This window comes from Chiroxiphia lanceolata, chromosome W (assembly GCF_009829145.1).
Source record: "Chiroxiphia lanceolata isolate bChiLan1 chromosome W, bChiLan1.pri, whole genome shotgun sequence".
NCBI classification, from domain to species: Eukaryota; Metazoa; Chordata; class Aves; order Passeriformes; family Pipridae; genus Chiroxiphia; species Chiroxiphia lanceolata.
The window spans coordinates 1,896,194-1,911,347 of NC_045670.1; the positions used below are offsets into that span (position 1 = coordinate 1,896,194).

General features: G+C 45.0%; 1 protein-coding gene across 1 annotated transcript in view; it reads left to right on the forward strand.

Moving 5' to 3' along the window:
* The window catches only part of LOC116780083 (protein patched homolog 1-like), a 151,401-nt gene that overhangs the window by 123,760 nt on the left and 12,487 nt on the right, over nt 1-15,154 (forward strand). The gene's annotated exons all lie outside the window — the stretch shown is intronic.

The window sequence follows — 15,154 nt, forward strand, 5'->3', positions numbered from 1 at the left end:
ATTCTGACCTGACTGCTCCAAATCTGAGATGCCACAGCTAACGATACAATTCTAGATGGGAGTGAAGTAAGACAACTGAGATCCCTGTCTCGAGATGTAGTCATTGATCAGGGGATTGGAAAGAGGCAGGAAACTCTCAGCCTCTGGCGGCGACTGTTGTCCAGTGTGAGGGAGAGATACCTTTGTAAGGAGAACCTCCACGTACAGCAAGGACAGTGGAACATGATGGAACAAGGTATCCGGTGCTTAAGAGAATTAGCTGTACTGGAGATAATCTTTTCAGAGGATGAAAGATTCCCTAAAAGTCCAGATGGTGTACAGTGCACATCCCAGATGTGGCTAAAGTTTGCACGACTCTGACCAGAAATGTATTCCCGCTACTTAGCAACGCTGCAATGGAGGGAGGGAGAGGACAAGGTGGGTGCATTGGTTAGTAAACTCAGGATTTATGAAGACACTGTCACCGCCCCATTACGAGCCCACGTCTCATCTGTGAAAACCAAACTGGCTGAACATGTTTGAAGCCTGGAAGAGAAGATTGAAGAGGGACACCAGAAGCTAAGAGAAGAAATTAAGGAAGGGATCTTCCATATCTCGACAGGACAAACAAGTGTCTCTGCTATCAAGAACCAGCGTCCCCCAGCTAAGGAGAGAGGGTACACTCCACGTGGCAATCTATGGTTTTACCTCCATGAGCACGGAGAAGATATGAGGAAGTGGGATGGGAAACCCACCTCTTCCTTAGCAACCCGGGTACGTGAACTGAAAAGAGGAACAAGTACCACAAGGAACCCTTCAAGGATAAATGCTGCTCCAGTCTCTCGTGGGCAAGACTCCAGACGGTACAGGAATGATGATACATCTGATCCTCTTGAAGGGACCTCCAGGTCATACTTACAAGAAGAGTACAATGAGTACCATGACCAGGACTAGGGATGCCCTGCCTCTAGCCAGGTAGAGGAGAGGGACAATCAGGTCTATTGGACAGTGTGGATTCAGTGGCCTGGCACATCAGAGCCACAAAGATATAAGGCCTTAGTGTACACTGGCGCACAATGTACTTTGATGCCATCAAGATACGTAGGGGCAGAATCCCTATTTCTGGGGTGACAGGGGCATCCCAACAGCTGACTGTACTGGAAGTTGAAGTGAGCCTGACTGGGAAGGAATGGCACAGACAACCCATCGTGACTGGCCCAGAGGCCCTGTGCATCCTTGGCATAGATTACCTGAGGAGTGGGTATTTCAAAGACCCAAAAGGACTTCGTTGGGCTTTTGGCATAGCTACTGTGGAGACAGAGGAAATTAGACAGTTGAACACCTTGCCTGGTCTCTCAGAGGACCCCTCTGCTGTGGGACTGCTGAAGGTTGAAGAACAATTGGTACCGATAGCCACAGCAACAGTGCACCGTCGGCAATACTGCACCTACTGAGAGTCTGTGACTCCTATACATAAGATGATCCGTGACCTGGAGACCCAGGGGGTGGTCAACAAGACTCGCTCACCCTTTAATAACCCTATATGGCCAGTGCGTAAGTCCAGCGGAGAGTGGAGGCTGACGGTGGATTACCGTGGACTCAATGAAGTCACACCACCCCTGAGTGCTGCTGTGCCGGACATGTTGGAGCTCCAGTATGAGCTGGAGTCCAAGGCAACCAAGTGGTATGCCACCATTGACATTGCCAATGCCTTTTTCTCCATTCCTTTGGCAGCGGAGTGCAGGTCACAATTTGCTTTCACTTGGAGGGGTGTGCAGTATACCTGCAATCGACTACCTCAGGGGTGGAAACACAGTCCCAGCATTTGCCATGGACTGATCCAGACTGCACTGGAAAAGGGTGAGTCTCCAGAACATCTATAGTACATTGATGACATCACTGTATGGGGGAACACAGAGGGGGAAGTCTTCAAGAAAGGAGAGAAGATAATCCAGATTCTCCTAAGAGCTGGTTTTGCCATTAAACGGAGTAAGGTCACAGGACCTGCTCAGGAAATTCAGTTCCTAGGAGTGAAGTGGCAAGATGGATGCCGCCTAATTCCAACAGAGGTGATTAACAAAATAGCAACCGTGTCCCCCCCAACCAACAAGAAGGAAACATAGGCTTTCCTAGGCACTGCGGGCTTTTGAAGGATGCATATCCCTGAGTACAGTCAGATTGTAAGCCCTCTCTACCTTGTGACATGGAAGAAAAATGATTTCCAGTGGGGCCCTGAACAACAACAAGTCTTTGAACAAATTAAACAGGAGATTGCCCATGCAGTAGCCCTTGGGTCAGTAAGGACAGGACAGGACGTGAAGAACGTGCTCTACACCGCAACCGGGAAGAATGACCCTTCCTGGAGCCTCTGGCAGAAAGTGCCTGGGGAGACCCGAGGACGATCGCTGGGATTCTGGAGTCAGGGATACAAAGGATCTGAAGCCAACTATACCCCAGCTGAGAAAGAGATCCTGACTGCTTATGAAGGAGTTCGAGCTGCCTCAGAAGTGATCGGCACTGAAGCGCAGCTCCTCCTGGCACTCCAACTACCAGTGCTGGGCTGGATGTTCAGGGGGAGAGTTCCTTCTACACATCACACCACAGATACCACATGGAGTAAGTGGAACGCTCTGATCACACAGCAAACCCTGATAGGGAATCCTAATCACCCTGGGATTCTGGAAATTATCACCAATTGACCCAAAGGTGAGAGTTTCAGACTATCCTCTGAAGAAGAAGAGGAGCAGGTGACACGGGCTGAGGAGGCCCCACCATATGACAAGCTACCAGCAGATGAAAGGCGATATGCACTCTTCACGGATGGTTCCTGTCGCATTGTAGGGATAAACCGAAAATGGAAGGCAGCCGTATGGAGTCCCACACGGTGAGTTGCAGTAGCGACCGAAGGACAAGGTGGGTCAAGTCAGGTTGCAGAGCTTAAAGCCGTTCAGTTGGCTTTGGATATAGTTGAACGAGAGAAGTGGCCAAGACTCTATCTCTACACTGACTCATGGATGGTGACCAATGCTCTGTGGGGATGGCTGGAGCGATGGAAAAAGGCCAACTGGCAGCGCCAAGGGAAACCCATCTGGGCGGCAGAGATGTGGCAGGACATTGCTGGTCGGGTAGAGAAGCTGAGTGTGAAGGTTGGTCACATAGATGCTGATGTACACAAGAAACAGGCTAATGAGGAGCATCGTAACAACGAGCAGGCGGAGCGAGCTGCCAGGATTAAAGTCTCTCAGGTAGATCTGGATTGACAGTACAAGGGAGAATTATTTCTGGCTCGATGGGCCCATGATGCCTCCGGTCACCAGGGGAGAGATGCAACATACAGATGGGTTCGTGACCGAGGGGTAGACTTAACCAAGGACATTGTCTCACAGGTTATCCATGACTGTGAGACATGTGCTGCCATCGAGCAGGCCAAGCGGGTGAAACCTCTATGGTATGGTGGACGGTGGTTGAAATACAGGTATGGGGAAGCCTGGTAAGTTGACTACATCACGCTCACCAAAACCCGCCAAGACAAGCGCTACGTACTGACCATGGTAGAAGGAAGTACTGGATGGCTGGAGACATACCCCGTGCCTCATGCCACTGCCCGGAATACCATTCTGGGCCTTGAAAAACAAGTCCTGTGGTGACACGGTACCCCGGAGAGAATTGAGTCTGATAATGGGACCCATTTCAAGAATGGGCTCTTAGACACCTGGGCCAGAGAGTACGGCATTAAATGGGTGTATCATATCCCCTACCATGCACCAGCTGCTGGAAAAGTTGAGCAGTGCAGTGCAACGGACTGCTGAAAACCACCCTGAAGGCACTGTGAGGGGGGACTTTCAAACACTGGGAACTGCATTTAACAAAGGCCACCTGGTTGGTCAACACCCGAGGCTCCATCAATCGAACTGACCCTGCCCAGTCAGAACCTTTGCATATTGTAGATGGAGATAAAGTCCCTGTGGTGCATATGAGAGGTATGTTAGGGAAGACTGTTTGGATTAGTCCCACCTCAAGCAAAGGCAAACCCATCCGAGGGATTGTTTTTGCTCAAGGACCTGGTTTCACCTGGTGGGTAATGCAAAAAGATGGGGAGACACGTGTACCACAGGGGGACCTAATTTTGAGTGAGAATGGTCTGTAATGTTTCATTGTGTATATATATATATATGTATGTAGTTTTAAAGGGATATAGTTTTTAAAGGGAGTTAATTTGGGCATGACATGGATGGCATAGAATAAGGGGTGGATAATGTCCTAGTTAGGACTGCTGGGACCAGTTCATCACTGGATGGGTGTAACCCAAAACTGTGTATTCTATAGCCCTCCATGCCATTTCCCAGAAACTGTTATCAATGAACCATTTACACCATCTACCCATAGAGCCTGAATCCTCAGACTATAAACTAGGTGTTAAGAGGTCTGAGAGATAGGAGGGTGTTTTTTGTCCTCACGTCCATTGAGGAACCCCCCGCCCTGAGGGAGGTACTGGATATTCCTTCCTGATCTGGAGGATATATAATCTTGAAGTCTTGGGACTTTTTTAACCACTCATGGGATCCAGAGGAAGACTGCAGATCACCGCTCTCAACCAGACTGCAGACCACCACTCTCACCCAGACTGCAGACCATCACTCTCAGCTGGACTGCAACCACCACTCTCGACCGGACTGCAATCACCACTTTTGACCAGACTGCAACAGCACTCTCACCAACAGGTTTTCCCCCTCTCCCTTTACTTTGGACTCAGGGGGCCCAAAGAACACCACTCTGTTCATGCCCCAGGTTGCTGGGTTATACATTTGAGTTTTGTGGGTAAAAACCAATTGTTTGTCTGTATAATCACGCTTATTGTATTATTTTATTAAATTGTTATTCTGATTTATAATCTCTGTTTTGAGTTGAGTTCATTTCCCCTGCTGGTTTACCTTTAAACCAGCACATCCTGTCACTGCAGACCTTGGTAAAATGTCTCTCTCCACCTTTCTTTTAAGCCCCCTTTATATATTGAAAGGTCACAATAAGGGGACCCTGGAGCCTTCTGTTTTCCATATTGAACAACCCCAACTCTTTCCACCTTTCTTCATTGAATAGGTGTTCCAACCCTCTGACCATGTTTGTGGTCCTCTTCTGGACCCACTCTAACAGGTCCATGACTTTCTTGTGCTGCGGACCCCAGAGCTGGATGCAGTACTCCAGGTGGGGTCTCATGAGAACCGAGGGGCAGAATCACCTCCCTCGACCTGCTGGTCATGCTGCTTTTGATGCAGCCCAGGATATGACTGGCTTTCTGGACTGCGAGCGCAGATTGCCAGTTCATATCTAATTTTTCATCTACCACCATCCGTAAGTCTTTCTCTACAGATCTGCTGTCAATCCATTCATCCATCAGTCTGTATCAATATTGGGGATTGCCCTGACCCAGGTGAAGAACCTTGCATTAATATTTAGAGGGTTTGTACAATTTCTTTTCAAGGTTTAAATGAGAATCACTCTAGATCACAAATGATAACTAAACCACAGTCCAGAATTTTATGAATATTCACACTCTTTTTCTCTCTCAATGGGAAAAACACCTCTGTCTGCTTGGGATCAGTCTGCAGACTGTGTCTCTCCTCCTCTCCTGAAGGGACATATTATTTAGGTGAGCTTTGCGCTTCCAACTGCATTTGAGCAGACCCGGGAATATTCATTTTTGTATACATATATATATAGTGCTAATAGATCTCTGTGACTATACTTTGTCGTGACACATATTAACAGTCTGTAGTTAGTGCATTTATTACTGGCAATCCTGAACCTGCTTTCCTGTTGCTTCAATAAACCATACTATGCGTGAACCTGGATTGTGCAGGTCTTTATTGAATGCTATCAGACCTATAGTACTGGATTGGTAAATTGCATTATCAGTGCATCTGTGCTCGTGCAAGTTCTTTCAAACTCAACCAGATTTACAGTGCGAAATTGGCTATAATGAGAAATTAAGCCCAGCCACACCCTCCGATCTCTGAGGACCAGCTGGAATACAAGGGGATTTATTTTCTTCCAAATTTCTATACCCTTAATGCAACACATAGCAATCAGTACAATTGCATGATTGTATCTGCATAGTTGACCAGTATATAAAAAAAAGGATTCTATAAACAACAAAATCCATAACCAATAAGTTATAATATGTTCATGTTAGCATTTCTGTCATTGTTCTTTTCTGTCATGGGGTTTTCAAGGAAAAGTGTACACCATAATCACATTTCCGCAGTGTTCTAAAACATAATGCTATCATCGTTGTGTATAAACTCTTTAAAAATATACTTCCGTCAAATGGCTAATTGACTTCTATGTACACTACAAAAATAAATTTTAACATAAATAAATTACATGGCATAATTTTATCTTTGTAACTGAAATGAAACAAACCCACTCCTACCAAATAGACAAGTGATGAGACCCAGTTTGAATATTTTTTCTTTTAACTCCTTATGCTAAAAGCTATGATGAGCCTTTAATGTGTTATATACTCTTTCTTATTTAACATTAGTAAGCACTCTATACAAATAAAAATGCATTAAAAAGGAAAAACATAGCGGCAATAGTGTTTCCAATAGAAATAAAGTCCCTGTATTTTGTTTGGTAAAAACTGTCATGACAAATACTGTAAGAAAACATTCTTATGATACAAAAATATAAATATCACTCACAATTAAAATGGTTTTAAAAATCCCCAAAGCAAACCAAAATAAATGTTGTCAGCCACAGAGTTCTCCCTTTGTCAATGTGACTATCAAAGTGTGAAGCAGCAGACAGGTCACCTGCACATAACATGCAGGACAAGGAATTAGGCAGGGACAGAAAAGAGATGGAGAAAGATGAAGAGAGAGAGAATGAGAACTTTTGTTCTAGTATTTTAAATTAAGGTTCTTCATTCTTATGCTTTGGTTTCAGACAGAACACACAGATTGTAGCATTTTTTCAGGCCCTTCACTTGCATCAATCCATCTTTAGACTAAAAAACAACAAAACCCCCCCTAAATTAGTTTCACAAAGAGATCCCAATTTAGTTGTTTTAATTAAAAGTGCCAATGCAGCGTGGGAAAAACAATCAAATCAACAGAGAAAAAGTGTCATTCATTAGTTCTGGATCCAACAGAAAGTCATTTATATTTAATGAGGAAAAATATAAGGGTTATTTTTAATTCCTCCATTTGATTTTTCTCACTTACTATTAACTTCTTTCCTGCCATTAAAATAAGACGACAGAGGATACTGCTTTGAATGCTATAAGGAGACAGTTGAGTTGTGGTTTACCAAGAAAAAAATAGATTATTTAGCTTCTGATGCCACTCATAGTTAACAGTATCAATATCAAAATAAGGCATACTGTAATAGCTTTGAGTCTTAGGCCTTCCTTCCTGGTAACCAAGGAAGTATTCCACTCTATGCCTTTACGTAAACAGAGGTATAAATATGAGCGGAGGAGAGATCAAGGTTCTCTTCTCTTCCGGCGAGGTCTGGAGGCAACAGGTTCCCCGCGACTGGCTCTGCTTGTGTGGGAGTGAGGTCTGGTCAGGCCTGTTGTTTCTCTTTCCAATCCAGGAAGCGGTCTGGTGGCGTGGCCTGATTCTGTTTTCTCAAGGGAAGTATTGAGATTTCATTTTGCTAGTTCTTTATTTTGCTAGTTCCCGGGTTTTGATTGTGCATATTTGTCTTGGTTTTTTTCTTTTTGTCCCTTTTCCCTTTTTCCCCTTCCCTTTTCGAGGGGGGTGTTTGGGGTTCCTTTGTTTATATGTACATAGTATTCTCACTGGATATAACTGTGATATATGTAAAATATATATTTTTGCTATAGCTCTGCTATTTGGGTTTTTTTTTCCTCCCTGGGAAGTAAGGTTTTTTTCGCTGGGTCTTGGGGACTTGGCGGGAAGCCAGGTCCAAACTTACTCACATACGCTCACTGAATTTCTATAACCACCAGCACCCCTCAATATTCAGTACATTTTGAAGTGAAAAAAGAATGGTTATAGTGTTTGCACGCACTTGGCACCGTTTATGAAAAATGTCAAAACACTTTTGCAAACAGTAATTAAGCCTCACAACTCTTCTGGGAAGTAGATAAGTACAATTATGCCCATTTTACTGACAGAGAAACTGAGGCACAGGGCAGTTGCATGACTTGACCAAAATCACATGTACCAAGTCATTAACTGAGTGGGAAACTGAACCACACTCCCAAACTCTGATTTCCTGTCTTCTATTTTATCTTGGCCCTTTGATGATGGTCGTCTATGGTACATTAGTAAACACCAGTGCAGTTTTCACTAGTGCCTACTAACAGGGAAAGGCAGACTCACACCAACATCAGTGGGTTCATAAGTCCATTAAGGGTTACCATACAGTAAAAGAGAAACTACAGTACACTGGGAACGTACACACACTGACAGGCACACTTCGAGATGCACACATCAATACACACAACAAAACAAAACCTGCACACAGGTAAACCTATTTAAGTCTCCGAGATTGACATATTTACTTCATATGTGCTTATTTTTAAAAAATATTGCGCATAGCATGTTTGAAAATTAACAGTAGCATTTCATACTACCACAGTTTGTGATATGCAAATTTAAAATATTTCAAACAAACATGTACCTTTACAGAAAAAATTCTATTACATAAGCAATATTTGCATTGAATTATACAATTAAATCATACAATATTTAAGCAGCAGAGACTTAAGCGGAAATTTAGACCTAGATAAAGTTTACTTGTGGCAAAGAGATGAAAGTACAGTAAGTACGGAGCAAACCCAATATTGTCCCCACTCTATTAAGTGGAGGCAAATTACTCCAGATTATACTGCTTTACGAAGTTCTTTTGTATACTACATGTGTGTGTACTTCTTCAAATATTTATAGAAATATTTTACAAAATAATACAATAGGTTACAGTAACACTGAATTGTTGTCCTGATGCAGTATGTCCTTTCTCACAACTTAGAGCAGTACTTCTCTTCAAGCAGTTCTGGAAATACAGTTTTCCATCTTTGGCCTCTTCTGTGCTTCAGTTATTACCCTTTACAAATACAAAGGAAAAAAAACATTAATCAAAGTTCAAGAAAATGAAACAAATTGAGCTAACCCAACACTCATTTCATGATTCTTGTGGTTACAGTTAGCAGTCAGGCATGATGTTTCTCTTTTTCCAGTCACTGGGGACTTTGTCTGACTGCCATGGCTTTTCAAATATGTGTGGCTTGACAACTACATCGGTTAATTCCCTCAGGACCCTGGGATGCATCTCACCTGGGTCCCATGGTTCAGGCTCCTCAGGCGGTCTCGAACCTGATCTTCTTCTACGATGGGTAGGACTTCCTTCCCTCAATCGCTGCCTTGAGATTCAGAGACTTGAGAGATGTGGGAAGAGAGATTGCCATTGAAAACAGAAGCAAAAAAGTCGTTGAGGACCTCAGCCTCCTCCACATAGGTTGTCACCAGATCCCCTATTTATCAGGGGAGATACAATTTATTTTACCTTCCTTTTCTGAATAACATACCTGTAGAAGCCCTTCTTATTATTCTTCACATCCCTTGCCAAATTTAGCTCCAGCTGTGCCTTATCATTCCTGATCCCATCCCTACACATCTGGGCAGCGTCCCTATTATCTTCCCAGGATGTGTGCCCCTGCTCCCACTGCCCTCTTGTGTTTCGATTTGATCAGGAGGTCCTTACTCAGACATGCTACTCTCCTGCCTTCCTTGCCTGATCTCTTGCACATGGGAATTGATAGTTCTTGTGCCCTAAGAAAAATGTCTTTAGCTGCCAGCTCTATTCAACTCTTTTATCCCTGAGAGCAGTTTCCCAGGGGGTCCCATTCACCAGTCCCTTGAACAACTGAAAAAAAAAAATCCAAACATCAATTAAAGTTCAAGAAAAAGAAAGAAATCAAGCTAATCCAACACTCAGCAGTCAGACAATGTGGACTTTTTTTCCATCAGTCATGGACTTCTTGGTAAAGAAATCCTGATGCCAATCAAAAAAAATTTGGATGCCCTGATTTCTGAATGCCACAAATTCAGTCAAAAACAATGGACACTTCAAAGAGAAAAAAACTGTATCTGATACTGGACACAGTTAAGATTCTCATATTAGCCTACTGTTCAGCTTGGAAAATCTGAGCCCAAACATTTATTTATTCTGAGGATACTATTACTACATTCCTAGACTTTGAGTATAAATGCATTCAGGTTTATTTGCTCTTTGAGATGTTTGGAGAGAAGTTTTATAAATCAGAAGGTGGTTTTATCAGGAATCATCAAAAGTTTCCATCAAAATTCCACACTTATATGCATGTGTATGTGCATATGTGTGTGTAAAATATTTCTGCAACCAAAATAAACTGGCTTGCTTTGGTCAAACTAGTGTCTGCCACTGAAAAGCTGTGAAAAGCAGAGCAAGAAAATAGGGGCCAAGAGCTAAGTAAGGATTTAGCACTTCTGGTTTTTTCCCCAAAATGAGGGGGGGAAAAGCAGTTAAAATAATTAAATTGGTTTTCAACCACAAGCCCCAAAAAGTTTTAGGGGTAAAAAGTCAATTAATTTCTCCCCTTCAAAGCATTCCCCATAAAATAAATTGATTTTTTTTCCCAAGAAAATAAACAAACAGCTTTAGTCTTCCCCAAACAGCTAAAATCATTGAATGATTGAATGTTTTGGGTAGGAAGGGACCATAAAGGTCATCTAGTTCCAACGCCCCTGCCATGGGCAGGGACACCTTCCATTAGACCAGGTTTCTCAGGACCCCATCCAACGTGGTCTTGAACACTTCTAGGGATGGAGCACCCACACCTTCTCTGGGCAACCTGTTCCAGTGCTTCGCCATCCTCGATTTAAAGAAGTTCTTCCTCATGTTGAGGTGGAACCTCCTGTGTTTTAGTTTATGGTCATTGCTCCTCGTCCTGTGGTTGGGCACCACTGAAAAGAGTCTGGCACCATCCTCTTGGCGCCTGCCTTTGAAATATTTATATGCATTAATGAGATCCCCTCTCAGTCTTCTCTTCTCTAGACTAACCAGGCCCAGCTCCCACAGTCTCTCCTCATAAGAGAGATGTTCCAGATTCCTCATCATCTTTGTGGTCCTCCACTGGACCCTCTCCAGTAGCTCCTTGTCTTTCTTGTATTGAGGAACCCAGAACTGGACACAGTACTCCAGATGTGATCTCACTAGGGCCAAGTAGAGGGGGCAGGATCACCTTCCTTGACCTGCTGGCCACACTCTTCCCAATCCACCCCAGGATACCATTGACCCTCCTGGCTGCAAGGGCACACTGACAGCTTGTGGTCAACTTGCCATCCACCAAGACTCCCAGGGCCTTCTCAGCAGAACTACTCTCTAGGAGGTCAGCCTCCAACCTGTCCTGGTACTTGGGGTTATTTCTTCCCAGGTGCAGGACCCTACACTTGCCCTTGTTGAACCTCATTAGGTTTCTCTCCACACAACTCTCCAGCCTATCAAGGTTCTGCTGAACGGCAGCACAGCCTTCAGGTGTATCAGCCACTCCCCCCAGTTTCATATCATCAGCAAACTTGCTGAGGGTGCATTCGATCCCTCCATCCAGGTTGTTGATAAACAAGTTGAATAAAGCTGGACTCAGTTGAATAAAGCTGGGAAACACCACTGACTACAGGCCTCCAACTGGATTCTACTCTGATGATCACAACCCTCTGAGCTCTGCCATTCAGCCAGTTCTTGATCCATCTCACTGTCCATTCATCTAACCCACATTTCCTGAGCTTACCTACGAGGATGTTATGGGAGACAGCATCAAAAGCCTTGCTGAAGTAGAGGTAGACAACATCCACTGCTCTCCCCTCGTTGACCCATCCTGCCATGCCATCACCCAGATTAGGAAGTTATTCTCAATGCACTCCAAGATGCTCCTAGACTGCTTGCATCTTGCCGTGACACTTTTACAGTGGATGTCAGGGTGGTTGAAGTCCCCTAGCAGGATCAGAGCCTGCAATCATGATGCTTCCTATAGTTGAAGCCAGAATGCTTCATCAAAATCCTCCCCTTGATAAGGTGGCCTGTAGTAAACACCAACCACAAGGTTTCCTTTGTTGACTTGATCTCTAATTTTCACCCATAAGCTCTCAACCTGTGTACTGCTGGTTTTCAAAGACAGTTTTGTGCAATTAATCCATTTTTTTCACATAGAGGGCAATCTCTCCTCCCCACCCCTCCTTCCTGAACATGAGCCAGCAGTGTGCCCAGGTGACCAAGAGGACCAACGGCGTCCTTGCTTGTATCAGAAATAGTGTGGCCAGTAGGGCTAGGGAAGTGATTCTCCCCCTGTACTCAGCACTGGTGAGGCCGCACCTCGAGTGCTGTGTTCAGTTTTGGGCCCCTCACTACAAGAAAGACATTGATGCACTGGAGCAAGTCCAGAGAAGGGCAATAAAGCTGGTGAAGAGTCTGGAGCACAAGTCTTCGAGGAGTGGCTGAGGGAGCTGGGGTTGTTTAGCCTGGAGAAAAGGAGGCTCAGGGGAGACCTTATTACCCTCTGCAACTACATGAAAGGAGGTTGTAGTGAGGTGGGGGTTGACCTTTTCTCCCAGGTAACAAGTGACAGGAGAAGAGGAAATGGCCTCAAGTTGCTCATGGGGAGGATTTAGATTGGATATTAGGAAAAAATTTCTTCATGGAAAGTTGTAAAGCATTGGAACAGATTGCCCAGGGAAGTAGTAGAGTCACCATCCCTGGAAGTGTTCAAAAAACATGTGGCTATGGCACTTGAGGACATGGTTTAGTGGTGCATGTGGTGGTGGTCCCAGGTCGATGGTTGGACTTGATGATCTTAAAGGTCTTTTCCAACCTTAACGATTCTATGATTCCTTGCCTGGCTCTCGTGAGCAGTTTGTAGCCATCGACTGCAGCGCTCCAATCATGTGATTCATCCCACCAAGTTTCAGTGATAGCGATCAGATCATAGCTTTCCAGTTGCACAGTGGCTTCCAGTTCTTCCTGTTTGTTACCCCTGATGTGTGCATTGCTGTAGGGACATTTCAGTTGGACCTTCGGCTGTCTCATCTTTTTGGAGGGTTGAGGAGCATTCCTCACTACTCTGGTAGGTGTGCTCATGCACCTTGTTGCTTGTGAGTACAACAAATGTTACAGCTTTGGACACTGCCCTACCCCCACCCCCCAAGTTCCTTAGTTTAAAGCACAATTCACTAAGTCAACCAATCTGCCAGCAAAGATTCCCCTCCCTCTTCTAGATAGGTGGATCCCATCTCTCCTCTACTGAGGCTGTATTCATCGAAGAACATCCCGTGATCATAGAAGCCAAAATGCTGGGGACAACACCTCCCACCAAGCCAGGTGTTGATCTGCATAATGTGTTGACTTCTGCCCACACCCTTATCCTCGACTGACAAGACAGAGGAGAAGATTGCTTGGGCCCCTGTCCCCTTCACTTGTGCCCCCAGAGCTCTCAAGTCCTGCTTGATCTTGCCCAGGCTATGCTTTACCATGTCTTTGGTGCCCATGTGGAAAAGAAGCAGGGGATAGTAGTCTGTGCTTTTAGCCAGTTGTGGCAGCCTCTCTGTGACATCCTGGATCTTGGTTCCTGGCAAACAGCAAACTTCCCTTGACTGTATATCAGGACAGCTGATGCGTGTGCCTCAGTGCCTCTCAGCAGAGATTCACCTGCTACTAGCATTCGCCGCTTTCTTTTGCCATTTGTAGTGTGTGCAACTGGTGCAGTTTCTCCCTGTGAGACTTGTTCATTGGCTTCACCAACTGCCAAGACTTCGTATCTGTTGCTGGTTGGTACATACAAGGAAACAGGGGGGAGAAGTGATATCCTGATGGCACAAGTCACCAGAGACCATGGTGCCTCCTTCTCCAAGGTGCTGTTTGTTCGCTGTTGACACTCTGCCTGGTAGTCCTTGGAGGTCTTTGCATTTCTTCTTGCAAAGTCTCGAATAATTATCTATTTCTTGTCCCCCCTTCCTAATAGAGCGCAACCTGCTGACTCCCTCCTTCAACTCCTGCACCTGCTGCCTGAGTGACTCCACCAGAGCACACCTTCCACAGGTGGAGCTTGCACCCTCCTCTACCCAGAGGTGTGGGGTACAGACTTTACAACCCTCCACGTGGACAGCAGTTTCCATGATAGGAAGCTCTGTCTGGGTGGCTGCCTCCACTCATCCCAGGCTAGCCTGGCTAGGTAGATGGTCCCCGGCTGCTGCAGAGTGCAGCCCTCACCAGGTCTCTGCCACCATGCTTCCAATGATCCCAAAGCACTGCCTAATAAGCCCTTCTAATTTCCTGGAGACCTCAAGCTGCGGGGTACATTTGCACAGCCAACAGCTAGTTGGGATGATCATTGGGACCACAGTCGAAGACTGTGGGTGAGCAGAGCAACTGGTAGAGTGCACTGCCCTTTTCAGGTGCCCTTCCATGCAAACTTCCACACTGCTCCTCTCAGATGACACTCCCTGTTCGCACGACCTGTTTGCATCGCTCCTGGTCGCTGGAGCTCCCTAGGGGCTGGTTATATGTGACTTCCCAAGGTTTGAACTGGCTGCGGGAACAACTGGTCCCACCTGGCATCTACATGTTGATGAGGTACACAGTTGGGCATATATAGTGCTACTAGCTAGTATACTATATAGTTGGTCATAGTATAGTGCTGCTAGGTCTGAAGTAGAAAAAGTTGCAAAAACATTAATCTTGAGCAAAATGGGAATGCAAAAAAGCAGCACACGACTTAGCAGTGTTACTTTATCCTGGTCCTGTTGAATACACTGGCAGTTTTCCATCAGTTGAGTGCTTATTGTGTATAATATCTGATAGTGTGGATCCTCAGACCTGTGAGGAGAAATACACTGTATCAGTGGACACTTCTGTGTGAAGTGACAGAAAGACCTGATCCACTAGTAAATGCTACCATGGATGTGACTGTGTGCGTGAGCAAAAGTTGCAAGTCCCTGGTCTGTTCCAAATGTAGTCAGGAAAACCTGAATCGGTGTTGGCTAGTTTTACAGCAAAGTTCTCATGACAGTCATGGAAGCTATGTCCTTGTGAGAGTGACAAGAATAACCCTATAATTTTTACACCTGAGGTGCTTTTACTATAAAATGAATTCTTTGCCTGTGGAAACAAGCAAACC